The sequence below is a fragment of the Anomaloglossus baeobatrachus genome, chromosome 9 (genome assembly GCF_048569485.1).
Source record: "Anomaloglossus baeobatrachus isolate aAnoBae1 chromosome 9, aAnoBae1.hap1, whole genome shotgun sequence".
NCBI lineage: Eukaryota > Metazoa > Chordata > Amphibia > Anura > Aromobatidae > Anomaloglossus > Anomaloglossus baeobatrachus.
The window spans coordinates 168,819,385-168,834,121 of record NC_134361.1 but is presented as its reverse complement, the minus strand read 5'-3'; positions in this window follow the sequence as shown (position 1 = coordinate 168,834,121).

The following is a 14,737-nucleotide window of genomic DNA, read 5'->3' as shown; positions in this document are numbered from 1 at the left end:
ATCAGTCAGGGGGTACAGCTCCAGCAACGGATTAAGCTTTTTCCGGAAGGCCTGTAGGGCATCCGGTCTCCCGTCATACCGCGGTATCCAGGCAGCTCCAGGCGCATAGGGCAAGGAAAACGGCATGACCTGAGCAAGTGCAGGGGCCGCGGCACCTCCCGCCGGTACGGCCGGGACCTGGGCAGGCCCATTCCCATCCGCGGGTGCCGCTGCGGCTGCAACCACCGCTCCTCCAGCGGCTCCGTCGGGCGCAGACATCTTGTTTCCGTCCCCCTTAGCTCTTTCCGGCCCCTCCTCTCTCGGGGCGGGGTTTTGGCCTTCGCGACTCTACTGCTCGAGAAGACGCTCGAGCGGGAACTTTTCGCGCCAAAGATGGCGGCTTCTGAAATTTTCCTGCCGGATACCTCCGGCGGTAACAAGGCGCACCTCTACCAGACGACAGAGCGGTAAGATCCTGTTCGTGACGCCAAGTTGTCGCGGGCGGGGAGGAGGGTGTCAGCACACTTCGCTCACCCCTTCTGCTCGGGTCCGGCGGCTGCTCAGTGGTGGCTCGAGCGGTGAGCCGGATCCCGGGGGCTTCTCGAGTGGCACTCCTCGCCCGTGAGTGAAAGGGAGGTTGTTGGGTGTGGGGATGATTATTGTCCGTGACGCCACCCACGGTTGTGGTGATTTCACCACCGCTGCTCTGTACGGGGCTCCCGGGGATGGTGATGCGGAGCAGCCAGGTGTTGTGTTGCCCCTCCGTGGGTAGGGGTGGTGATCCCGGGGCCCTGTGGTGGAGAAGTGGGTGCGGGGCCTGATGGGCGCAGGGACGCGGGGGCAGCGCTGTGCCTTGCGGCACTGTGGTACTCACTCAGCCTGACACACGGACACAGTTTGTACGGTAAACCAAACGGCTGGTAGGACGGTCCCACAGACGGCTGCACCTGCACTCCCGGTAGGTGACGGTGATGTCCCTCTTCCTTGCACCTTTGTTTGACTTGTGGTAGCGGTGGATTCCCTCCGGTTACCCGCTCCCCGACTGCAATCTGGGCCGGAGGAGCTCTACACTTTGCCCGCAGGCGCTGGCCCTGAGAAACTGGTGCCGTGGCGGTGGCGGTGTCTCTCTGCTTCAGGTTGGGCTGTTGCCTTCAATCGGGACTTGGTTGTTGGGGGATCTGCGTCCCCGTCACTGACGGATTCGGCAAATTTGGCGACTCCTAGCCTTGCCGGGGTCCGAGAGGCCCCTGCCCTGGTGCTTACTGTCCTTCGGAACACTGCTCCAGACCACCGGGCACACAGCCAACGGGGTCCTTCCAGGAACTTCCAATCGGTCCCCCTCCAGACAGTCACCGCCGTCGCTGACCTTGCTGATCTGGCCCTGCACAAAGCTGGACCCTTCAGGCTTCTTTCTCTTCTGTCACTTCACTTGCTTTTCTCTTTCTCCACTTTCCTGCTTTCACTTTCACTTTCTTAACTCCTCCACTTAACTCAACTTCACTCTTGGCCTGCCTGGGCTAATCTCTGTTGTTACTCCTTCCACTTCCTCCTCCTGGACTCAACTGCCTGGTTTCTTCCTGCCTCCAGAGTTGTGAGCTCCTCGGTGGGCGGAGCCAACCGCCTGGTCCACCCCCTGGTGTGCATCATCAGACTCCTGGAGGAAGGCAACAAGGATTTGTAGGTTAGCTGTGATGTGCCTACCTGGAGTGTGGGGTGTGGTGGTGTGCGACCTGTGTCCCCTGGCTTGCCCAGGGCGACACATATGTCCCTCAATGGCCCCAGTAATATGTATGTGTGACGCCCCTGACCTGGTCAGGCACCACTGAGTACTGCAGCCATGCTGGGTGAGTACAAATAGGTAATCACAAAGGCTGAATAGGGTGTGGACACACAGACACACTTTTACCAGGTCTCACACACACCTTAGAGGGAACCCCTGGGCAGACCCAGGAGAGGGCGTGGCCTCCACATCTCAGCTAGTGGTGCAGAATAGAGAAGCTGGGGAGAGTTGATGCAGTGGCAGCCATAGAGAGAGGAGCCGGAGGAAGCCAGTCTGAAGTGGAGACGCAGGAGAGCGGTCACACTAGTCAGACCCTGCAAGTGTAGTGGCTGTTTGCGGGGGAGTTCGGTTGCCACACAGTAAGCCTGAAAGACACCTCAGGAAGAAGCGAGGCAGTTAAGTACGGGGACTTCTGGTAGACCAGACACGCACAGGGACAGGTCCCTAGAGCCAGACATCCATTTAGTGCACTCCAGGTGTCTCACCAACCAACACAGAGTCCGCAGCAACGAGGGGCCCATAAGTGAGATAGGGCAAGGAGCCATCTTTACTTGGTCCACGCTGCCAGCAAACGGGCCAGAAAGGGGAGAAAAGGCAGATGTGACTTCCCTGGATGAATCCCATATACTTCAAGTCGGGGGTTATCCGAAACAAGAAGTGCTAGGAAGGCGAGCTTACAGTCACCCTTATTCCAGCCTGAAGGATAACTGGTTCTCCCTGCAGTTTGTCTCAGCATCGACCGGGTTACCTCACAGAGAACAACTGAACGTGAGTAAAAGCCGTGAAAGACATTCTGGACTCTGTCTGAGTTATTCTGCGACCTGTGGTTCCACGCACATACACCCGAGCCCCTGGGGCCAGCCTCATTCTCGGGAGGCCATAACACCAGACATCAGACACCATCAGCCCCAGACACTCGTTAAACTGCAGTGGCGGTCACCCCTCATCCTGATTGCAAAACCGAGAGTGGCGTCACGACTCCTATGAAAGTGAACCTGACATACCTGTTGCTGGAAGATTCCCAGCACATGAAGACCCTGCAGCGTCCCTGGAGGAGGAGAAAAGTCCCTGAAGTCCCGGAGGCGACCGCTGCAGGTGAGGGGCTTTACATATGCCCCCCACTGACCCCAGTATTGTGTATGCCCCCAGCATCCCCAGGGCCAGTATGTATGCCCCCCAGGCTCCCAATATCTCCCAGTACTGTGTATGTCCCCCACAAGCTGCAGTAATGTATATGCCCCACTGACCCCAGTAATGTGTATGCCCCCCACCGACTCGGTAGTGTGAATGCCCCTCAATGGCCATAGTAATGTGTATACCCCCCACTGACCCCCAGTATTGTATATGCCCCCACTGACCCCAGTAATGTGTATTCCCCCACTGACCCCAGCATGGTGTATGCCACCCACTGACCCCAGTAATGTGTATGCCCCCCACTGACTCCAGTGATCTGTGTGCCGCTCAGCGGCCCCAGTAATGTGTATGCCACCCATTGGCCCCAGTAATGTGTAGCGTTCCACTGGGACTTAGGGTACTTGTCACCAGGCCAGTGGTTTCTTGGGGTTGCTGTGACTGGCCTGACCTGGCTCCGTGGCCCCGTGGGCTACATGAAAAGACAAACAAGAGCGAGGTGGGATGGAAGGAGGGCAAAGGGTCCCTGGGAAGTATGTCGCTGGTTGCAATGGCGACTGGGTCTCGGCCTCCTCCGCCACCGCCCCTTCCTGCGATTTTTCCTCTTCCAGGAACGGTGTTGGATGGGAATGGGGGATGCTTTGCAGTACCACCCATGGTGCGCGGCCAGAAATTAGCCGCCGTTGCAGAGTCTCTCTCCGGGGCAGGTGTTGAGTGCAGCCAGGATGGTATTGCTCCCCACAGGCGGAGCGGGACCCAAGGAGGTTGGCGATAACAGGGCGGCAGTCCACGGGAGCGCAGGATGGAGGCATTTACTCACAGAGTCACCGGGTGCGGGTTGCAGATGCTTTTATTCTCTGATTAAGATGCTATCGCACCCCAGGTGCTCGTCCTCGCCATCAAAGACTCCGGTCGATCCCGGGCAGGTCTGAGGTCTGGTCCAGTCTGGTAATCAGTGGATTTTCTCCTCCATGCACAACTCTGTACTTGGTGGGTCCCCATGGCCTGAAGCGTTCTGTGGATCCCCTCTGGCTCTCTCTCACTCTCTGTCTTGACCCGTATGACAGGCAGCTTGAACCTCTATTTGGCTGGACCTCTGTCCCAGTGCCGGGTTCCCTCTTTGCTAACATTGGTGAGATGCTTGATGGTCCCCTCACCGGGCAGATTTCATCAGGTGAGCCTCAAACATCTTCCTGAACTAGGGCTCTGTACCCCGCCTGTGCTCGGTCAAGTGAGTACTCACACCATACTCAGGCTGACGACTGTCCGCCTTGAGCCCACGAATACTGGTACCGAATCCCGTCCCTCCAGGTGTAGCTAGCCCCGGTCCGGCTGGCTCACCTCTGCAGGAGACTCCTGCAGAGGTCGGTGCAGTGTTACATCTCAGACGGTTCTGTTCTGCCTCCCTAAGGGGTGCCTGGCAGCAACCCCTCAGGGAGCTTCTCCAAAGCGTGTCTGCTCTGTGTCTGTTAGAGTAGAACTGAACTCAACTTCCTCTCTGCTTTGTAACTTACTCCTTCTCCTGCCCCCCACCTTTACAAGGATCCAGTTTGTTGTTATGGTGACCTGGAGTTCCCCCAGTGCCTGTGTCTGCTAGGAACTGGTTGAGTCACTTCCTGACTGTGTTTAGATGAGCTATGTGAGAGAAATTATTAACTCTTTCCTAGTGACTGCTTCTCCCTTACCCTGATTCTCCAGGTCCAGTGGATCTGGGGAGCCCCTAGGCTGACTGGCATCCTGTTACCCACAATGGATCCAGCAAGTTAAGGGGGGGTGCCCATAATGACCCAAACCTGAACCCAGTCCCCATTGGGGAGAGCATCCCTGCTGTATGGTGATGTGAGGTATGTGTAAACTGACTGGGTTAATCTCTTCCTGCCCGGGAAGGATATAATGATATACCCTGTAGTGACCAGTGTCAGGGGCACTACATATGCCACCCACTGACCCCAGTAATCTGTATGCCCTTCAGCAGCCCCAGTTTTGTGTATGCCACCCACTAACCACAGTAATGTGTATGCCCCCACTGAACCCAGTAACGTGTATGCCCCCCACTGACCCCAGTAATGTGTGCCACCCACTGACCCTTGTAATGTGTATGCCCCCAACTGAACCCAGTATTGTGTATGCCACCCACTGACCCCAGTAAAGTGTATGCCCCACACTGACCCCAGTACTCTGTATGCCCGTCAGTGGCCCCAGTAATCTGTATGCCCTTCAGCGGCCCAAGTAATGTATATGCCACCCACTGACCCAACCCAAGTAATGTGTATGCCCCCATTGGCCCCAGTAACTTGTATACCCCCCAGTAACATGCATACTCCCCCAGTGATGTCTATGCAGCCCCAATAATGTGTAGATCACCTAGTGCAAGATTAACGTGTATGCCCCCCAGTGCTGTCTATGCCCCCTGTGATGTATTTGCCTCCAGCCCCTCCTGTGATGTATATACAGCAGTCTCATAGTGCACTGTACGGCCATGTCTGTTAGTGATGGCCATCACGCAGCGTGGACTGCATAGCCCCATTCTAGGGAGCAGCTGGACGGGAGACAAGCTGAGGATGTGAGTGAGGCTTGTTTCCAGCTTCCCCATATTAAAAATATATCTAATGCATCTGTGTGGGCATGTATGATGTGTATATCTATGTATGTCAGTGTATATGCCTGTGTATAGTTGTATTTCTGTTTCTATGTATTTTTGTGAATTTGTCTTCAAGTTCGTATGTCTGCTGTGCTGCCCCAGGGCTATGGGGTATTCGATCCCTGGCCATATATGTACGGGGATACTGGGTATGCTGTGGCCGTTGCCTGGTTCCGTGAGCCTGGGGGTCGCTTTTAAAAGGGGTTTATATACAGGGGAGTTGAAACAGTTTATATCGTGACGCCACTTGCGGGTTGTGGCTAAGTAGTTGGAGCCTCCGCTGCACAGTTTATGGCCACTGGGGCTGGTGGTGATGGCAGCTGGGATGTTGGGCCCTCCGCAAGTAGGGCTGAGCCCCAGGGAGTAGATCATGGGATGCGGTGTGGAAAGAACGAAGACCACACGATGGTGCAACTCTGGTTTTACTCACAGCAGATGGTGTCTGTGGATGGCTGGTTCAGACCCCTGGTCCCTGTAGTCCCAGTGCCGGTGTGGTACCCTGATGGCTTCTTTCCCCTACACCTCTCTGTTGTTTTGTGGAACCCTGTAGCTTGGAGCGTCTGGGGGTCCCCTCCTGTTGGTCGTCAGGCTTTGGTCCGTACGGCGGGCAGTGGGAACCCTGTTGGGTCGGTGTTCTGTTCCGGTCCCTGGCTCTATCGTTACTGCTGGTGCCCCCGGATTCTTGGGTCAGTGAGGTCCCTCATTGTGCAGGTATTTGTCAGGCAGCTTGAAGCCTTCCCCTAACCTAGGGCCCTGCGTCCCGTCGGTGCCTTGCTTCCAGGGCTGCCTCATCGTACCCTCCCTAGCAACCACTCTCCTGTACCAATCAGGCCACCGTTACATGACCCCGACAAGAGACACGTCCGTCTCCTCCAACTGTCACTACTGACTGACCTGTCATCTGTCTCCTCCCCCCAGGTTGTTGGCTAGTGGACTGGACTGGCTCTACCCCTAGGTGGCCATCCATTGGGTCCCCAACTAGTCAGTTATCCCTGTCTGGGTGAGGGAATTGGGGATGTTATGTGTTTTGATTGGTACCGGCATTGAGTTTCCAGGTCCCTGGGGGTAGGTCCTGCATCTGCAACTCCATCAGCTTCTGGAAGGTCCCAGGGGCATTGCACAGTCCAAATGGCATGCTGTTGAACTCACAAAGGCCCATGGGGATGGTGAAGGCTGTCTTCTCCCGATCTTCCTCTGCTACAGATACTTGCCAGTAGCCACTAGTGAGATCTAGGGTAGAAAAGTAGTTAGAAGCTTTTAAGGCAGTGAGGGATTTCTCTATCCGTGGCAAAGGGTAGGCATCCTTGTGTGTTATCTGATTTATCCGTCTGTAGTCTACACACATCCTCATTGTGCCATCCTTCTTATTCACCAGGACCAGGGGAGCTGCGCAAGGGCTGCAACTGTCCCTAATGACTCCTGCCCCTTTCATGTCCTTCAGCATCTCCTTTGTGCACTGGTAATGGGCTGGTGGTATAGGCCTATGTCTTTCCTTAATGGGAGGATGACTGCCTGTGGGTATGTGATGTTGCACCCCTTTGATTCTACCAAAGTCTAGTGGGTTCTTACTAAAGACCTGCTCGTATTCCTGCACGACACGGTGAATCCCTTGCTTCTGGTAGGTGGGTGTAGAGTCAGTCCCCACATGGAGTTGTTTTGTTTTTGTGAGGTCTCGTCCTCTTTTGAGTCAGCTTGTGTCAGGGGACCTACAGGTGTTATAGCATCATTTGGGCAAGTAAACAGTTTGGCTATGGTAGCGTATCTTGGTAGTCTGACTTCCTCCTCCCCACAGTTCAGCACTCGTACAGGTACTCGTCCCTTGTGTATGTCAACTACCCCTCTGCCTGTCAGAGTCGTGGGCCAGTGTTCTGAATGAGTGGTCTCTAATACAGCCTGGTAATCCCGTCCTCTGAGACCTACCGCTGCTCTACACCACATCATCATTTCACTCCGTGGGGGTATCACAATGGGGTTAGCTTCCATCACCTGTACATTACCAATTTCACTGCCAATCTGGTTTACCTGTTGCTTCCTCAGAATCACTCGGATCCTTTTTGCAAAGCTCTCCGTTGTCCGCTCTCAACACCTTCAGCAATCTGGTGAAGCAAGAACAACACTTCCCCTAGGCAATTTTCTATGACATTAGTGCCTAAAATCATTTGTGGATTCCTTTCCCATGCATCATTATCTTTAACCATCAGTCCTTGTCCCTTTATTTCCTGCCTTCCCACCTTTATGGTTACCTCTTTGACCCCAATCTGGTCTATAGGTTGTCCATTGGGTGCATAGATGGTGAGGTCAGGGTCCGGTTATCGGAGATTGTCGTCCAACCAAAACCTGCGATAAAGGACATACGGGATTGTGGTTACCTGTGAACCGGTGTCCAATAATACCGGGGTTGGGATCCCGTCCAGGATGATGGACAGGACCGGTCGTCCACCTACATACTGATCACGGCAGTCAGCTGAGCCTGATTTTCTAAATCTGGGGTTTGACCCGTTTAAAGGACAGGCCCTTGTGTGGCGCCCTGGACAAGCCAGGGGCCACAGAGAACAACACTCACACACCCCACACTCCCAGCAGGCACACCAAAGTCAGAACACAAAACCCTTGTTGCCTTCCTCCAGGGGCTGATGATCACACCAGGGGGTGGGCCAGGCGGTTGACCCCGCCCACCGAGGAGTTCACAGTCCTGGAGGCGGGAAAACCAGGAGATTAGTTTTGGAGAGGAGAGAGACAAGTCTTGGTAGTGAAAGTGAAAGGAGGGAAAGTGGTGAGAGAAGAGAAAAGTGACAGCTAAGCAGCCTGAAGTTGGTCCGGGTGTGTGGCCCGGACAGATCAGCAAGGTTGGCAGACAGTGGTGACCGTCTGCAGGAGTGGCCGATTGGAGTCTACCGTAAGGACCGTGGACGGACGGTGGCCCGGCGGTACCGGACCGGTACGCGAAGAGAAGCCAGCACCATCTGGCAGGGGCTTACGGACCCCGGCAAGGCTAGGAGTCGCCGTGAATTTTTCCAAATTCGTTAATGAAGGGAACCTCCTGGGTTTCCCAACAGCCAAGTCCCGACAGAAGGCAACAGTCCAACCAAGTGAGGGAGACACTGCCACCGCCAAGGCAACTGTTTCTCAGGGCCAGCGCCTGCAGGCAAAAGGGGCTCCTCCGGCCCATATCCAAGCCGGGGAGCGGGTTACCGGTGGGAACCCATTGGAACCATCTACCGTATCTAGGTGCAGGGAAAGGCAGTCACCATCAACCTGCCGGGAGAAAACAACACCACAGCCGTCTGTGGGACCCGTCCATCCAGCCGTGTGTTTTACCGAGAACTGTGTTGTCATCATTGGCTGAGTGAGTACCACCGTGCCGTGCGGCACAGCGCTGTCCCCGCGACCCTGCACCTCACCAGGCCCCGCAACCCGCCTGCCATTCATCCCTACCCCATCACCGGGCCCCGGGACAACCAACCCCCTACCCACGGAGGGGAGAACTAACAACAAAGCTGCTCCCTGTCACCGCTCCCGGGATCCCCGTCCAGAGCAGCGGTGGTGTCACCAAAATCACCACAATCGTGGGTGGCATCACAACAATAATCAAAACCCCCACAATCAAAATCCCCTTTTCACTCACGGGCGAGGAGCGCCGCTCGAGTCCCCGGGATCCAGCCCACCACTCGAGCCACCACCGAGCAGCAGCAGCCGCAGCAAGCAGCAGCGGCAGCCGGACCCGAGCAGTGGGAGAGCACAGCGTCCCCTCCTCCGCCCACGAAAACTTGGCGTCACGAACAGGATCCTACCGCTCTGCCGTTTGGTAGAGGTGCGCCTTGTTACCGCCGGAGGTGTCCGGCCAGAAAATTTGAAAAGCCGCCATCTTGGGCGCGAAGAGTTCCCGCTCGAGCGTCTCCTCGAGTAGTGGAGGCGCGAAGGCCTAAACCCCGCCCCGATAGAGGAGGAGCCGGAAAGAGGCTAAGGGGGACGGAAACAAGATGTCTGCGCCCGACGAAGCCGCTGGAGGAGCGGCGGACGCAGCCGCGGGAGCACCCGTAAATGGGAATGGGCCTGCCCAGGTCCCGGCCGCGTTGGTGGGGGGCGCCGCGGCCCCAGCTCTCGCTCAGGTGATGCCGTTCTCTTTGCCCTATGTGCCCGGAGCTGCCTGGCTACCGAAGTACGATGGGAAACCTGATGCCTTGCAGGTTTTCCGGAAAAAACTTAGTCCGCTGCTAGAACTGTACCCCCTGACTGATAAGCAACGTGCAACGCTAGTGCTGGGGCAGCTAACCGGCGCGGCTGAGCAAGAGGCGGAGACCTGGGCCGAGGGGGACCGGTTCTCTGTAGCCACCATATTTGAAAAGCTGCAGACTGCATTTGAGACCCGTACCGAGGCAGAGTTGCGGATGCAGTTCTATCAATGCCGACAACGGCCCGCAGATAGCATTCGGGACTATGCTCTGCGCCTGCAAACCGCACTCCGCACACTGAAGCGGGTGGACACCATCAGCAGTGTGGACAGTAACAAGATGTTAAGTGAGCAGTTTGTGCAGGGGATGAGGTCCTCCGAGAACCGTAAGCAGCTTCGGCTGTGGGCCCTAGAACACCCTGACGTGGACTTTGCCGTATTAAAGGAACGGGCCATCAAAGCTCTGCAACCCCCCGCATTGGAAGCTCCTGAGCCAACCCTGTGGCCAGTTGAGACTGCTCCTGTTGTGTTGGCTCCTACCCCACCGGCACCTCCAGTGCCTGCAGCCCCAAGCGGGACAATGGAAGAGCTCGCTGCTCGAGTTCGCCGCATGGATGGGGACATTGCTAAGATTCTCGCCGCACTCCAGCCTCCAACCAGATCCCAGGCACCGGTGGAGATGCAGCTCGCCAACAGCCCGGAGGACGTCCCCTAGATGCAGCGGAGAAGGGCCAATGGCTCACGGAACGGGCCGCCAATCTGTTACAGGTGCAGCAAACCCGGCCACTACTCCCGACGGTGTCTGTTAAACGAGCAACCCCTGGGGCCACGGGCCAATCCTCAGGAGTAGAACCCCATGGCCCCCCGACTGGCGGGACCGGTACATCGGGGCCCGGCCTATCATCCCCGTGGCTGTGGACGGCATACCGGTGATGGCTCTCCTGGACACTGGATCACAGGTAACCACTATACCATACACACTGTATCAACGGTATTGGGGAAAAGACAAGCTGGCTCCCCCAGATGCCAGTATAACACTGATTGCTGCTGATGGACTCCCATTGACCCAAGTGGGATACAAGCAAGTGGCCATGACTGTGGGACGAGCTGAACTGCAACACCAGGGTATGATTGTGATAATGAATGAACCCAGTGATCATAACCCCAAGATAGTGCTAGGAACTAATGTGATGGAGCACTGTATGAGTGATGTGCTGACCCTACTGCAGCAGCTGGCTGCCACGGCGGCGGGGAGCCGACAGAGAGCTGTGCAGCGTGAGATCAGAGCCTTGATGTACCGCCAAGATTTGAACTCGACGGGAGGAGAGATTGGTGGGGTGAGAGTGATGGATGTTGCCCCGTTGATTGTGCCCCCTAGGAGCGAGGTGATGATTTGGTGTCGGGCAGCAGTAGTGCCTCAGGGGCGTGACTACCCTGCCATGATAGAGCCCATGCCCTCCGAGCACTGGCCCACAGTAATGGCCACCTGAGGGGTGGTAGATGTAAAAAAGGGGAGAGTGCCTGTGAGGGTGCTGAACTGTGGGGAGGAAGAAGTCAGGCTTCCCCGGTATGCTACGCTTGCCAAGTTGCTCACTTTGGATCCCCACACCATCCGCGAGGCAGTTCCCCCAACCTCACCACCGACTGCCAGCACTCACCCGCCTCAAGGGGAGTTAGATGAGTGACACCGACAGTTACATGTAGGCACTGACGATACCCCTACACATCACAAAGAAGGGGTATACCGGGTGGTACGGGAATATGAGCAAGTTTTTAGCAAACATCCCCTAGACTTTGGGCAGATTAAAGGGGTCCAACACCATATCCCCACCGGTGAACACCCCCCTATCAAAGAGAGGTACAGGCCTATTCCCCCTGCACACTACCAATGTGCCAAGGACATGTTGAGGAACATGAGGGAGGCAGGGGTTATCAGGGACAGCTGTAGTCCCTGGGCCGCCCCGTTGGTACTGGTTAAGAAGAAGGACGGTACCATGCGGATGTGTGTGGATTACCGGAAGATTAACCAGATAAAGCATAAAGATGCTTACCCACTGCCCTGTATTGAAGAGTCCTTGGCCGCACTGAGAACCGCGAACTACTTTTTTCCCCTGACCTCACCAGCGGGTACTGGCAAGTGGCCGTGGCACCCGAGGACCGGGAGGAAACTGCCTTCACCACCCCTATGGGGCTCTGTGAATTCAATAGTATGCCGTTCGGGCTGTGCAACGCCCCTGGAACCTTCCAACGGCTGATGGAATGCTGTCTGGGGCATCTAAATTTCGAGACCGTCCTGTTATACCTGCATGATGTGATTGTGTACTTCCAGACATATGAAGCCCACCTGGAGCACCTGGCCGAGGTGTTCGCGTCCCTTGCCAAATACGGGATGAAGTTGAAGCCCTCCAAGTGTCATCTGCTGAAACCCAGAGTGCAGTACCTGGGGGATGTGGTGGGTGCAGAAGGTGTTGCCCCCAACCCCGAGAAGATCACTGCCATCCAAGACTGGCCGAGACCAGCCACAGTGAGGGAAGTAAGGCAGTTTCTGGGTCTGGTGGGGTACTACAGTCGCTTCATCCAAGGGGTACACGAAGATGGCTGCCCCCATGCAAGACCTCCTCGTGGGACAGACCAAAGGTGGTAGACCCCTCGGAGCCCCACTGGTGTGGGAAGAGAGGCATGAGGAATCCTTCCGCCAGCTGAAAGCGGCCTTAACCGGAGAGGAGATCCTAGCATATCCTGATTACAGCCACCCGTTCATCCTCTACACCGATGCCAGCAATGTGGGCTTGGGGGCAGTCTTATCCCAGGTCCAAGACGGGAAGGAAAAAGTGATTGCTTATGCTAGCCGAAAGCTCTGACCGACTGAAAGGAATCCTGAGAACTACAGCTCTTTCAAGCTCGAGCTAGTGGCGCTGGTGTGGGCTATCATCGAGCGGTTCCGCCATTACCTGGCCGCAGCAAAGTTCATCGCTTTCACGGATAACAATCCGCTGACCCACCTGGACACGGCCAAGTTGGGCGCATTGGAACAGCGGTGGGTGGTCAGGCTAGCCAACTACGATTTCACCATCAAATACAGGGCCGGTCGTGCCAACGTTAATGCTGATGCACTCTCTCGGATGCCCCACTTGTCGGAAGAAGGGTGCGAGGATGACGACCTCGAAGAGATCGAGTTGCCTGCATTTCACCAGCCACCAACTGAGAAGGTGCATGTCCACCAACAACGGGTGAACCTGGACCCGCTGCCCAGTCAGGAGGGGCAGGAAGCTCAAAACCAGGCGCCCGCTGTCTGCCTAGTCAAGATCCTGGTGGAGCAAGGCGCTGCTGGAATAGACCCTGCCGCCCCAGCTGAAGCCCAACGCCTGTGGCGAGAACGGACCCGGCTGTATCTACACCAGGGGAAGTTGTACCGTGAGCTGATTAACCCGAAGACTCATGAGAAAATCCGCCACTTGGTGATTCCCCAAGCTAATGTGCCCACCGTTCTACAAGCGTACCATGATGGTGCCGGAGACTTCGGATGGAAGAAGCTGGAAATGCTGTTGAGAGAGCGGTTCTATTGGAGCGGGATGCGGGAGTCTGTAGAGGCCTGGTGCCGAGAGTGCGGCCCTTGCACGCTGAGAAGGAAGGACGAGGCCAGCCAGAAGGCGCCCCTACACCCGATCGTTACACATCAACCGCTGGAGCTGGTCGCCCTGGACCATGTAAAGCTCACCCCCAGCCGAAGTGGGTACACCTACACTCTAACCATAGTAGACCACTATTCAAGGTTCATGGTGGTTGTCCCAGTCAAAGACCTAACTGGCCGTACCGCCGCTAGAGCGTTCCAGGCTTATTTCTGTCGACCACATGGATACCCTGAGAAGGTGCTTACTGACCAAGGCCCGGCCTTTGAAGCGGAGGTGTTCCATGAGTTTTGTCAGTTGTACGGCTGCAAGAAGATCCGGACCACGCCTTACCATGCCCAGACCAACGGCATGTGTGAGAAGATGAACCACTTGGTCCTGGGCCTCCTCAAGACGTTGCCGCTAGAACAGCGGAACCTGTGGCCGGAGAAGCTACCTGACTTGGTCGATATGTACAACAATATTCCGTCCAGCTCAACGAAGTGCACCCCAGCATACCTGATGAGGGCTCGCCCCGGCCGGCTACCGGTGGATCTGGACATGGGATTGGAAGCCCCAGAAGCACTCCCTTCGACAGCTGAATGGGAAACTCGGCGGAGGGTGCAATACCGACAGATTCAGGAATATGTTGAGAAGAACTTGAGTCGGAGTTGGGAACAGCAGGAGCAGCGCTTCAACCAGAGGGCGTCTGCTGGCCCTTTCCAGCCTGGAGATGTAGTACTGAAGCGGAAGAGGAGGACCCACAAGCTGGATGATCAATGGGAACAAACCCCATATGTCATACAGCCCACAGGATGGGAAGATGGGAAGGCCTACCAGATCAGTCGTGACCAAGGGGGCACTTTGGCCACAGTTTCCCAGGACCATCTAAAGAGGTGCCCACCAGCATTGAGGGCAGCGGCTGAAGTTCCGGTTCCTCCACCAGCAGAGAAGGCAAAAGAGGTAATCCACACCGGGATGGGTGACTTCCCAGCGGACTGGCCTACACAGAACGGCGCGGTGATTCTTCCAGTGATACTGTTCCCACAACCCGTGGATGAAGAAGTGATGGAGGCGGTCAACCGTGAGCCAGTGCCAGTTCCCAGGGATGAACCTGTGCCCAGCTCCCCTATGCCTCCGCCTGCCCCACACGATAACAGGGAAGAGGAACTGATTGTTCCCTCTCCCCCGCTGCCTGTTACCACTGACACCGGACCCCGGAGGTCCACTCGCCCCAACCTAGGTAGACCCCCACTTAGGTACAGGGAAACTACTATTTAGAGGGGGGGGGGACATTGTGTGTTAAAAAAAATGCAGTTTGAAAAGTTTAAAAGTTTTGCAAAAATGATGTGAATGATACCGTGAAAAAGTCACCTGATTTGCAATGTGATTTGGAACCGGTCGTTGCCGTCAACTGGTCCCCGTTG